Here is a 14,145-nt window from a genome sequence, read left to right on the forward strand (position 1 = left end):
AAAAAAAAATATGTAAAAAAATGACAATTAGGATTTGGAAACTACCACCAACTTCTAGTTGGTGGTAATTTGTGAATTCTTTTCAAAAAGCTTTTTTTCCAAAAAACAAAAGGTGCCATATGACGCCCATACATGCCCTTAGGGCATGTATGTGCGCCATATGCCCCCAAATTTCTTTTTCAGGGGGTGCAGCAGGGTGTTCTTGAGACACCCCTGCACCCTTGGAAAAATTCCTATTTTGTGATGAGCTAATTGCTAATCGCAAATTGCACCTTCATTCCTATGAGCCTCCTAGCCCATGGAAATGAATGGGTAATTTGCAATTAGCAATTTGCTCATTGCAAATTAGGAATGGTAAAGAATTGCTATTTATTCCTTAAAATTCGCTATTTAGGAAATGCAAAATAGTTTGATGGTACATATGGTGGTTCATCTGTAACAAGATAAGAAGCTTAGGGATACATTTATGATGACTGGCGAAATAAAGTGCAAATCACTTACTTCATTGGTAGGCCTTTACATGTATTATCTCCTCTGAATTCTTCATCAAGCGTAACTTTAATCTGCAATCCTGAGTAGGCCTCACCTTAAACAAACCTCTGGATAGGCCACACCTTATCGTCATCATGAATTAATCATTTAAAATGCTAGGGACAGATTTATGATAGGTGTATGACTCTTTTGCGCCACTTACAAAACACTGTCCACGGGGAAATGACTTAAAATGTCCTTAAGACACATGAATGTGTTTTTTTAAAGCGTTTCCAATTTTTTTGGGTCACTTTTAACATGGCTATGTGACTCAAACAGTCAAAATCTAAATTCACCATGCACAGGTGGGAGCATATTTACAAGGAATGTGCTCCATGGGGAAAGGTCTTATAATGTAATATAGGAAAAATGACATCAGAGACACTGAAATGCCTTATAGAGAAGCATACACCATTATGTCCTTGTCATAAATTTGCAAACCATTACTTTTCCCCAAAAACGATTTTCAAATCATAATTTGAAAACACTGCACATGTGGAAATGACTTAAAATGTCCTTAATTCAAAATTTGCTATTCCTTATTTTAGGATTGCACTGAAGGATTTGCAAATTTTGCGATTCCTTAAATGCAATGTATCAAACAAAAAATATGTAAAAAATAACATTAAGGATTTGGAAACTACCACCAACTTCTAGTTTGTGGTAATTTGCGAATTCTTTTCAAAAAGCATTTTTTTCCAAAAAACAAAAGGTGCCATATGACGCCAATACATGTCCTTAGGGCATGTATGTGCGCCATATGCCCCCAAATTTCTTTTTCAGGGGTGCAGCAGGGTGTTCTTGAGATACCTCTGCACCCTTGAAAAAATTCCTAATTTGTGATGAGCAAATTGCTAATCGCAAATTATACCTTCATTCCTATGAGCCTCCTAGCCCATGGAAATGAATGGGTAATTTGCAATTAGCAATTTGCTCATTGCAAATTAGGAATGGTAAAGAATTGCTATTTATTCCTTAAAATTCGCTATTTAGGAAATGCAAAATAGTTTGATGGTACATATGGTGGTTCATCTGTAACAAGATAAGAAGCTTAGGGATACATTTATGATGACTGGCGAAATAAAGTGCACATTACTTACTTCATTGGTAGGCCTTTACATGTATTATCTCCTCTGTATTCTTCATCAAGCGTAACTTTAATCTGCAATCCTGAGTAGGCCTCACCTTAAACAAACCTTTGGGTAGGCCACACCTTATCGTCATCCTGGATTAATCATTTAAAATGCTAGGGACAGATTTATGATAGGTGTATGCCTCTTTTGCGCCACTGTGCGTCACTTTTATGATGCAGCGGCGGTGCAAAAGATTTGCTATGAGGCGACAAAATTACAAATTGATGCATTTAGGCAGATATGTCATGGTGTAAAAAAAACGTACCACATGAAACCAATGCAGCAGTGATGCAAAAGATGCACCATGTTGCAAGACAGGCCTCACTTGGGGCCATATGTATCAAGCTAATTAGCATTCGCAAAGATCAAAATTCTGCGAATTTCGGCCTTTGCGAATGTTAATTAGACAAATGGTATGTATCAAACAAGTTTGATGCAAAATAAGGAGTAGCAAAATTTGCTATTCCTTATTTTGCGATTGCACTGAAGGATTTGCAAATTTTGCGATTACTTAAATGCAATGTATCAAACAAAAAATATGTAAAAAATGACATTAAGGATTTGGAAACTATTGTGGTAAATTGGTGGTAATTTGTGAATTCTTTTCAAAAAGCTTTTTTTCAAAAAAACAAAAGGTCCCATATGACGCCAACACATGCCCTTAGGGCATGTATGTGTGCCATATGCCCCCAAATTTCTTTTTCAGGGGTGCAGCAGGGTGTTCTTGAGACACCCCTGCACCCTTGGAAAAATTCCTAATTTGTGATGAGCAAATTGCTAATCGCAAATTAAACCTTCATTCCTATGAGCCTCCTAGCCCATGGAAATGAATGGGTAACTTGCAATTAGCAATTTGCTCATTGCAAATTAGGAATGGTAAAGAATTGCTATTTATTCCTTAAAATTCGCTATTTAGGAAATGCAAAATAGTTTGATGGTACATATGGCGGTTCATCTGTAACAAGATAAGAAGCTTAGGGATAGATTTATGATGACTGGTGCATCACCAGGGATGTGTCAGTCATCCTGCGCCGCTGTTCCGCCACCCATGGTGTGCTGCATTTACAATGCGGGGCATCATGGGGCAAAAATGGCACAGATGCGTGATGTATCTGTGCTGTAAAGGTAGTGATTGCTGGAGTTGTATCGCAAGTGCGATGCAGCTCAAGCAAGGCTCAGGGGTGCCCCATCTCCACAATGTTGCGTCAAGACCTATGCCTGCTTAAAGCAGGCGCAGGGTTTTGACGCAGCTTTCTCCTATCTAATTGTAAATACGGCACACCATGGGTGGCAGAGCAGCGGTGCACGTTAACTGGTGCATGCCTGGGGATGTGCCATTTAACATAAATCTGCCCCTTTACATTTAAGTATGTGCAGGACACATAGAGTCGGTGAGGCTTATCCAAGGTTAAGAAGAGATGAGTCCTGTTCACTGAAAAATTAGACATAGTCTTCACCTGATCAGCATTGCTGGACATGGCTAAATAATAGCTGCAAAATATTACTCTTGTTAAACAATTTTACTATTATAATCTCTGAGATTTGTCTCTTACTCTGCAACATCTCATTGTTGTTATCTTTCATTCAAAGATAAAGACAACATCAACATGAGCGACAATCTGCAATCAGTTGATTTTGACCTCATCATTGAACTTGTAATTGAAACATCAGTGGATGTTGATCCCTTGGATGATTTAAATCCTGAGGATGAAGAAGAACGTGATGAGGATGCAGATTTGTCCGAATTATATGACATAGGGTGGGAAGCTGACCTGCTTGAGCCTATGAAAATATAAACATTTATTTTTAAAATTTATAATTAATAAAAAGTAAAAATGTAAACCGTTTAATTTAAAAATAAAGACACCTTCAAAAACAGGTTATGTGTAGTGTCTTCAATAAAATATTAAAATATGCTCATAAAATTAGATCAGATTCACATATAAAATAGCACAGGTAACATAAATATAAATGTCATTTCTTTTCTGCTATTTCTGTATTGTAAATTTGCCAAGGACTAAAAAATCTTCTATTTAAAATGTCAAGTAGTGTGTTAAGTTTTTGATCACTGTTATTGATTTACTGTTTGGTAATAATGGTTAATAACATTTTTTATTATATTTTACCACAGATTCAACTGCAGATCATTTCAAGATTTCACCATGCCAACAATAGAAAGACAGAGAAAGGCTGCAAAACGTCAAAGACAGCAGGTGAAACAAAATAAGCAGCAGTCCTCTAACAAAAAGATTTGTCAAGTCACGAAGAAAGCACCGGGTAAGAGCACAAAATATTTCATAAGAAATATGTGTAGTAAAAAAAATATTACTACAGAAAATGTTTCAGTCCATAATAAGAGAAGCAATTCAAATGGAAAGGAAAGGCCAATTAAAAATGTTACTGCTAGAGCAAGAGATAACTCTGTGCATGATAGTAGAAGGAAACAACAGTTTAGGGACATTCGTAAACGAATGTTCCGCAACAGGATAATTGGCAATTTGTTAAAAAATATTAAGAAAGGTCAACAGAAACTGGTTTTTTATAAGAGAAAAAAAAAAGTTGAGAAAGTTATTGATCAGGCATTTGAAATTAAACGTAAGTTATTTATTTTGATAATCAATAGAATTAGGAAGCTAAACAAGGCAATTTATGATTTCAAAAGAAATAGTAGATGGAAGAGAATAGTTAATCGTAGTAATTTTTGTGAAGTTTTTTCTGGAGAATGGATGCATAGTTCAAGCTGTGAGGCATTTTTTAATGAGGAGAGTTATTTCCAGGATAATGATTTGGTGCATGCAGTTGACACCAGTGGTCGTGCTTATGAAGTGAAAGATGGTTGTCCAGTTGAAAAAGAAAAACTTGTGACAACAGAGACAGAAGAGGTGTTAGGTAATGAGGTTTTAGGAAGACGTGCTAAGGGTCCTGTGTACACCTGGAAGTGTAGTAGTATTTGTAGTGTGCGACAGGATTCCATCAATTTGCTTTGTGATTTTGTACGGTCATTTAATAAGAAAAGTTTGAAGCAGAAAATAAGGTTGTTGCAAGAATTAGATCCTTGCAGAGTGAGAGAAGTGACAGGTTTGCATGGTCATTCACTGGCTTGTCTTTCCAGGAGAGTATGCCAGAGTGTTTTTCATCATTTCAGGATGCTAGCAGTGCATCATAATAAAGTGAGGAAATTAGTTAGAATGTTGTATTATGCTAAGAGTCCAGCAATTATGCTTAAACAATTATGCGCTGCTCTTTTGCATGGTTCTGAAATAGATGTGAAGAACATATGTGAAGAAATTGAGTTTTGTTACTTTGGAAGTAAAGAGGAGAATGTTGAAATTGACCCAGAAGAAGAGGGTAATGTGGAAGATAGTGTACAGGTTTCCAGTACAGATAATTTCCAGAGGGAAATTGCGACGTTTCAGGTGAAATCAAGTGAGAGGCCTAATTTCACTTGTGTGTGTTGTCGACGCACTTATTATAAGAATCAGACTAAGTTAGTGGATTTATATGCAAAAAGTGAAAGGGAAAATAATAGTGAATGGAAGGATTTTGCAACATACTTGATGGTAGAAAATTGTTTTGATTTGGGATTCGATCAACGTGTGTGTACTTATTGTTGTTGCAAATTAAATCAAAACCAGATGCCTGCTAGAGCAGTTCATAATAATCTGGAATTGGTTGAGATTCCTTCTGAATTGAAGGATTTAAATACTTATGAATCTATTTTGATTCAAAGTATCCATCCCTTTCAGGCTATTGTAAGAATGGAGCCAAAGACAGGGAAATTGCCTCCATCAGATTTACAGAGAGGATTAAAGGGAAGAGTTGTTTATTTGCCTCTAGATTTGAAGAAAAACATTAACACAATTGGAGTAGAAAAAGTGGAAGAGGAACCTCTGGTTATCTTAGTTAATGGGGTTCCGACAAAGAATGAGAAAATATGGCAAGATTTAGTAGATGTTAGGAAAGTTAAAAAGGCAACATTGTATTTGAAAAAAAATAATAAATGCTATAAGAATGTATATGTTGCAGAAGAGGAAGTAAGTGAGGAAGAGGATAGCGATTTGTGTGCTGGTCAAATTGAGAAAGTAGAACCCTCTACTAGTGAAGAAATATATGAACATTATAGGGTTCATCCTTTGCATTCCAAGGAAGTCATGGGGAATGCTATTGAGTTGTTTCAAATGAAACAAGCCAAAGGGAGTCCCATTAGTGTTTGGGAGGAAAGTTTGGAAGCTCGGTGTTTCCCACAGCTTTTTCCAACAGGTCAGGGAGGAAGATATGATGAGCGACCTCATCAAATTCCTGCTTCTGAATACCGGACTTTGCGATTGTATGCAGGAGATGCTAGGTTTCGACAATGCATTCCTTATTTGTTTCAACTCCTGTTTGAAAGCGATCTGCCTGGACTGTCATATGCAGTGAACCACATCTTGAAAAGTGGTATACACATGCAAAACATCTCGGCAAGTGACTTTATGGATAAAGTCAATGTCCAAGACAGTATTTTGGATTCTCACCTGATTAATCTCATGGCGTGTCAGCGTGGTACTAATGAGTACTGGTACCGTCGTCATGGTGATTTAAAATGTATGCTGAGGAACTTAGGTACTCCCACATGGTTCCTCACTCTGAGCTGTGCCGAGTATGGCAGGGAAGACTTACTTGAATTTCTACGAGAGGCAAATGCTAACGTAGATAACATCGAATTCAAGACACCCGGAGAACTGTGCTCTTTGGATCCAGTCAATGTATGTAGGTACTTCAATCATAGATTTGAAGCTATGATGTCTTTCATCATGAATAAGAAGAATCCACCTCTTGGAGAGGTGTTGGATTTCTTCTGGAGAAAGGAGTACCAAGCAAGAGGTGCTCCTCATATACATATGTTGCTGTGGATCAAGGATGCACCTAAATTTGGAACGGATCCAGAAGACTCAGTGATGAGTTTCATCCAACAGTATTCTACGTGTGTTGTTCCAAACGCAAAGGAGAAGAAAAGCCTAAGAGAAAAAGTTCTGCGTTTCCAAAGCCATCGATGTGGAAAGTACTGCCGTCGTAAATTCCGAAACAAGGACAAGTTCTACACCAAATGTCGTTTCGGCTTTCCACGACCGGTGATTTCTAAAGGAAGAGTAAACAGTTTGATGTCTTCGCTGCGACACAATGTCATGAAGAAATCACCTAAAAACACATACAATTTGAAGAGGAACGAAGAGTCCAAGTACATCAATGACTACAACCCGGTGATTTTGTCCATGTGGAATGCTAACATGGATATACAGTTTGTGGCTGATAACTGTATGGCTGTGGCTCGGTATGTGACGTCTTACATCACCAAAAAAGAGAAGACAGAATTGAAGGATATGTGGGAGGACATTTCCCATGAAAAGAGCCTCAGCAAGAAGTTGTACAGTTTCAGTCTGAAGATGTTGTCGCATCGAGAAATCGGAGCGTACGAATGTTCTGACCGGTTGTCTTCAGCAAGTCTCTATGCCAAGTCCAGGAGTATCGTTTGGGCGAGTCTTGGTCTTGCTGCAACGCGTAATCGAGTTCTCAAACCTGTCCGGGAAATTGAGTATTTGGCGGAAAAGGAGCCAAACAGTACCGACATTTTGAAGACCAACATGTTGGATACATATTATCCAAATCGAAGCATTCACCTCGAAAATGTTTGTCTGTATGAGGTTCTTCAAAATTACATATTCAAGAGGAACATCAAAGAAGATACTGAGAAAGGAGTGTATGCTGTAATAGGAAGTGAGGGATGTCTGGTCAAGCAAAGAAAATGCCACTTGGTAAACCATCGAAAATTGAGTGGCGAATCTCCTGAAAAAAAGGAGTTTTTCTATTTAGCACTTTTGCAACTTTTCAAGCCTTGGCGTGCAGAAGAGGAACTGCTTGGAGATTTTCTCTGTTACGAAGACTCTTTCAATGCCGCCAAGGAGACCATAGAATGTCCTGCTTTTCCCAAATATGTAGAAATGTTGAATGCGGAAATTGAGCAGGAAGCAACGATTGCAGCCGAGATTGCCAGAGACAGTTCTCAGGACAGTCAGAGTTCTGCTTCATTGAGTCAGGATCCACTAGGAGGACCTGTTATTGAAAATGAAGCTGCCACTGCTATGAATGAAGTGGAAAGAGCCATGGCACATGCTCAAGAGGATGCGGTTAACTTAGAAGAGTTGGAAAGACAACTCAACGTTGAGCAGAGGAAAATATATGACGAAGTTACCATGCAAATTGATCATGGATTAAGTCATGATAAGAAAGAGTGCTCATGTACGTCGTTGAAGCCTGTCCGACTGTACGTGAGTGGAGAAGCGGGAACTGGAAAAAGTTTCCTCATTAAAGCAATTTCATGCTATTTGCAGGAAAGGACAGAGTCATCGCTGTCTTGTGTTGTCACTGCTCCAACTGGACTGGCAGCACATAATATTAAAGGGATTACTTTACATCGTTTACTGATGCTGCCAGTGGAGCATGACAACAAATTACAATATCACAAGCTATCTGGAGATGCTTGTTTTGAAGTTTCAAGAATCTTGAGGAAAATGAAACTTCTTATCATTGACGAAGTAAGCATGGTTTCCAATGTCATGCTTGCCTTTGTGCATTTGAGAATGCAAGAAGTTCTCAAAACAGAGTATGATGTGTTATTTGGTGGCAAACACATCATTGTTTTCGGAGATCTTCTGCAGCTGACACCAGTGAAAGGGCAACCTGTGTTCAAAATGCTCACGCATGAAGATACCAGGAAGTGCCTAGGCAGCATTGGCCACGTCAATATATGGTTAAACTTCAATTATGCTGAACTGCATGAAAATATGCGTCAGGCGAAGGATGAAGTTTACAAGACTATTCTACAAGATGTTAGAATTGGAAAAGTGACCGAGCATGGGAAAGAAGCTTTACATGCACGATTACTGTCAAATTTATATCCAGAACAAGATGTTGTGCCTGAGAATATTTTTCAGAAAATTACTGAGAAGAAATCTGGAATATGTTTGATGCCAACTCTTGCAGAATGTGCCAAATTTAACAACAAAATGTTGCAATCAGAAAAGCAAGAGATTGTGAAACTGGAAGCTATTGACAGAGTAGAGCATATGGGATCAACAATTATTTTGTCTGAGAATCTGAAAACAAAATTGGATTCATTAGAGAAGAGTATATCTAAAACTGCAGGTTTTGAAAAGACTCTGAATGTGTGCTTAAACTGCCGTATAATTTTAAGAAGGAATTTACATGTTGAAAGAGGTCTGGTAAATGGATCAATGGGTAATGTTGTTGATTTTGTGAAATACAGAAATAGAGATGGAATTGAATTTAAAAAAATTAAATTTGATGGCATTGAGGAAGTACAGCTAATTGGTCGTTGCTCTGCTAGATTTTTGCTTGTAAAAGACTTATATGTTCGCCGTAAGCAGTTTCCTGTTTGCTTGGCATATGCGGTGACAATCCATAAATCGCAAGGTTTAAGTGTAGACTGTGCATTGGTGAATATTGGCAGTTCTGTGTTCAAGGAGGGTATGGCATATGTGGCATTGTCACGAGTTAGAACTTTATCGGGATTGTACTTGATTGAGTGTGATGTCACAAACATTTGTGCGGATCTAGATTGTGTTAAGGAATACAATAGGTTAAGAAGAGAGTATGCGCCACATTTGCTTCAGTATCCTTTGTTTGAGAAACGTGTGGTAGGCCGGAAACGAAGAAATGTGACCAATACTGGGGAGGTTGTAGCAAAAAGACGAAAAGTCGATGAACCTAAAATTACAAGCAGAAACAAAAAGGATTCTGTTGAAGATGTTGTTGGTTTTCAATTTGAAAACAGTTCTGGTGTCAATTGCTATGCTAATGTAGTGGTTAATGTTTTGTTTTCTCTAGAAAATGTAAAAGAAGAGATTGTGGTCAATTCTGATCAAAGATTTTGCAGTTTGTTAAATTCTGTGTTAGAGAAATGTAGCACTGATAGAAGAAACATAGAAAGTGTGTCTGAAATTCGAAATCTGTTAGACAGATGTTCAGGCCAAACACAATTCTCTCAAAATATTCAGCAAGATTGTCAGGAGTTTTTAATGTATATGCTTGATGTATTGCATGCTGAAGGTGTAGATGTAGATCAGCTGTTTGGGCTTTCTTATCAATGGCAGCATGACTGCGAGAACTGTATGGTATCAAGTACTACTAGTGTAGACTCAGAAAGATTTATATATTTAACTTTGCCAGACAGTAAATCAGTCTCCTTTAATAAGCTAGTAAAAGCAGCTGATCACAACATGGAGTGTAGCCAATGTAAATCTGAAATGATGTCCACATTATTTATACGAACATATGGCCAGTATGTCATTTTAATGTTCCAACGATGTAGGCCTGATGGAACAAAATTGACAACTTTAATAAAAAAATTTGTAGCTTCGCAGTTGTCAATATCAGGAAGGACTTTTGTAACTGCAGCAATTATATATCATGACGGCCCTTCAATAACATCAGGACATTACACAGCTTATTTAAAGTCTAGAAATGGCTGGTCATTCTGCAACGATTCTGTTTTAATTTTCAAAAAAAAATTGCCGTATGACCTTAAAAACTCTTACCTGGTGTTTTTAAAACCAAAATTTTAGGGAAATAATCTCGGGATGTGCTCTGTGGAATTTCAAGAAGTTCTAATGGCTCCTACACAATTTGGCCTTGAGGATAAGTGTAGTTCAGAGACATAACTTCTAACCATAAGACTGGACGTCATGGAGAAATAAGTGCACTTTGAATGAGTTCAGAAAAACTATTTCTTTTTATAAGCTAATTGAAGCAGCCAATCAAAACATAGAGTAGAGGGAATGTAAGTCTGCAACGCTGTCTACTGTTTTACATTGCTTTGTGATTGAAAGTGATGTAGAGAATTAAATAATTGTAGTAGTCATAGAGTTAGTGTAAGTCTGCTTCATAGTAAGCAGTATCAGTGTCATAGGAAATGTAGAACATGACTGAGCAAGAAGGGGAAGATATTACTATTCCAGGATTGTGAAAATGATCTTCAACATTTTAATTCTGAAAGTTGCGGAAATGCCAAATGACGGGATTGGCTTACAAGAAATCCAAGAGTTATAAATGGGTCTGACAAGATTTGGCCTTGTGGAAACTTGTGGTAGAGAGCAAGAAGTCATTTATTGCATGTAACATGTTTTTAAAAACGATGGAGATTTTCTTTCAGAAAGTGGCGGGCTGAAAGTAATAACAGCACAAAAGAGTGTAAGCTGTTCATAGGACATCCTTTGACGTCATGGAAAGTAAGTTAACTTTAAGGAGTTCTGAATTCTGATTTCTTATGTTGTATGGGTTTTTTAAACACAATCATTTTGATTGTGTTTTTTTTTTCCCGCTGTTATATGATGAATACCTTCAAGTCACTGTTTTTAGTGAATTTTGATACATTCTGAGAACAGCAAAAATAAACCATTTAACATGTATAATTAATTCTGTACTGTTTGCATTTATGATGTATATGTAGAACTGTGTAGGAGGCATGGAGAAGGTGAGGCTTCTGTAAGTGTCAAAGTTGTTGCATGCAGTGCTGCACTTCTGCGTATTCTTTCATATGCTAGACTACATCTGCACAATGAGATACCTAAGCAAAGGAAACACAAGTGATGTGATTGTGAAATGAGCAAAATAAATTGCACGTATTTCAATTACATCACCTGTGTTTCCTATCATTACGAATCACATTGTGCAGATCAAGTTTAGGTCTGTCCAGGGAAACATAGGAGGTTTGGACTTTGTTCAAGAGTGCAGTGGACATGACTCACTTCATTGGTAGACCTTCACATGTATTATGTCCTCTATTCTCTTCAACAACTCGAAATTTCATCTGCAACCCTGAGTAGGCCTCACCTCAAACAAACCTCTGGATAGGACACATCTTATTGGCATCCTGAAGCAATTATTTAAAATTTTAGTGTCTTGCGACACTTTTCTGAGACAACAGCAATGCAAAAGATGCACCATGTTTTAAGATAGGCCTCACTTCATCTGAGATACTGTTAGTTTAAAATGTATATCTTTAGGACTGTGTAGGGGGCCTGGAGAAGCAGAAGCTTCTGTAAGTGTCAACGTTGTTGAAAAACTGTTTGTCCTTCAATCTTTTCCCTTGTCTTTTGTAATTTTTAAATACATGTTTTAATATTTTTGAAATGTTTGTTCTCTCTTTCACAGATTGAAAGTATAAAAACAAAAAGTGAGTAATTTAACGACAATTATAAGGTAAATGCTTTGTACTCTTTTCGTTACATTTCTATCACATTCACCTACTATTAGTTCCACTGCTTCATTTCTTTAACCCTCAGTTTCCTGCCTTTGCTACTTCCCTCATTCCTTTCTCTATTATCTACTTACTCAACTCCTTCCACTCTTTTTCTCAGTCCCTCTCTTCTCATAGTTCCTCACTCTTGTTCACTCACTCCGTCTCTATTACTCTTAGTGTCTTTGACTGATCACTCTATCACTACTTGTTCATAATGCTTTCTCTGTGTAGTTGAAGCACACTAAGGGGCATATTATGAACACAGCCAATAAAATTATTGCTCTTTTTATTGGCAGAAAACTGGTGCAAAAGTGGTTTTAGCGGCAGTTTTCTGCCGCAAAAGCAGCTTTAGCGACACATTTCTGCCAATAAAAGCTGCAAAACTTTTATTGCCTATGTTGATGATATGGCTCTATGTTACTTACATTTCTTTGCTGTTTCAATTAATCTTTTTCTGTTATTTTTTGTTTTCTGTTTTCTATTTTTTCTCTCTGTTATTCCTCATGTTTTAATCTTATTTTGAACATTCACTCACATTCTCCAAGAAACTCTTCTTTGTTAATGTTATACTCTCTTTTTTTTTCTTTCACTTCGTTATCTATTTTGTTTTTCACAATTATACCCTCTTCCGTCTTTTCTTCGGTAAATAGATCTATTAAACAGTATGTCTTCTTTACTCCCTATAGCTGTCTTTCTTTTAACATCACTCTCTGTTTACTTTCCTTATACTTACTCTTTTTTTTTTTTTGGTTAGCTCCCGGTCCGCGTACCGGGAAGCTAACCGGGGAGCGAACCAAAAGAAATAGAGCTTGCCAGAGTGCTAAACATTCTAGCAATTTTTTTTGAAAGGGAAGGTAGTTCTGAAAAGAACTTTTTTTTAATATTTTTGTTGTTTTATTTTTTTTTTTTAACATTTTTTGTATTTTTTGAACGATTTTATATTTTTTTTGGTTTTTTTTGGTGGGGGGGAAACAACAAAAAACAGGCGTTGAAAAGGGCTCAACAGGAGCAAAAAAAAAATTACTGGGGGCGGTTAGGGCAATTATGGTGTTCATACGCCAGGTTTATAGCATTTATGCTCATGTTGCCACATGCTAACAACGCACGACAGTGCATACAAGAGTGTATCATGTGGCCAAAATTTTCTTGTATATTTGGCACAGTTTCCCGTGCCTCTTCTGGTGTTAATGAAATTGGTATTCTTGGTCTGGCCACAGGAGTTGACCTTGGATTGTCCTGCAAATCCCTTATTTCCGCCCGGCTGTAATTGAGTGGATGCTTCCTTGTCATGTGCCTGTGCATTGTGTGATTTCCGTAACTATATTTCTTGTCCGTCCCTCTGGATAATTGTTCTTTGCATATGAGGCAGGTGACATACCTCGCATTGACTTTTTTTTGGCCACGAGGGATCGAATAAAACTGCCAGATGAAACTGGCTTTCTTTCTGGAAACCCGGGGCACCTCTTCTAAGAACTGTGGTTCTTCTCCCTCCTCATCCATTTCTTCCTCTTCCTCCTCAGTGTTGGTCATGACCTGGGGAGGTGGTCCTCTCTTCCCATGAGGAGGTGGAGGTGGTGGTGGGGGTGCACCAGCTGAAGCTACCAATGAAGCCATTTCTCATATAGTAGTAAAGGTCTTCCTCTCACAATGATGAAAGTCAGAGTGAGGAAAGAAGGAGGGGTTTTCATCATTTGGGAAAAACAATACTTCTCAACCAATGAAAAGTGTTATTTTTATGTCACCTGACCTAGCCTTACATCATTATGAAACCAAAAGTGAAATGAACCAATGAAAAGTTTTATTAACAAGTCACATGACCTCTCACGCTCATGTTACGCGCTGCGGAACGCGCCCCGGTTAGCTTCCGGGTCGCTGCGCTTCGCGCCTCGGTCCGCGCCCCGGGACACTTCCGGGTGCGCTAACGCGGTACGTCACAAGACGCATTACGCGGCTACGCGATACGTCGCGTTTTCGCGACGCGCCGCGGATCGCTTCAGGGGAGCTGCGTTTCGCGCCTCGGTCCGCGCCCCGGGGCACTTCCGGGTGCGCTAACGCAGTACGTCATAAGACGCATTACGCGGCCACGCGATACCGTCACTATGTTGATATCTTACCGGTTCGCGGACCGGGTCACGGCATCAATTTGAGCTAACGGAAAGCTTCCCGGTTCGCGGACCGGGAGCG

This window comes from Lissotriton helveticus, chromosome 8 (genome assembly GCF_964261635.1).
Source record: "Lissotriton helveticus chromosome 8, aLisHel1.1, whole genome shotgun sequence".
Lineage (NCBI taxonomy): Eukaryota > Metazoa > Chordata > Amphibia > Caudata > Salamandridae > Lissotriton > Lissotriton helveticus.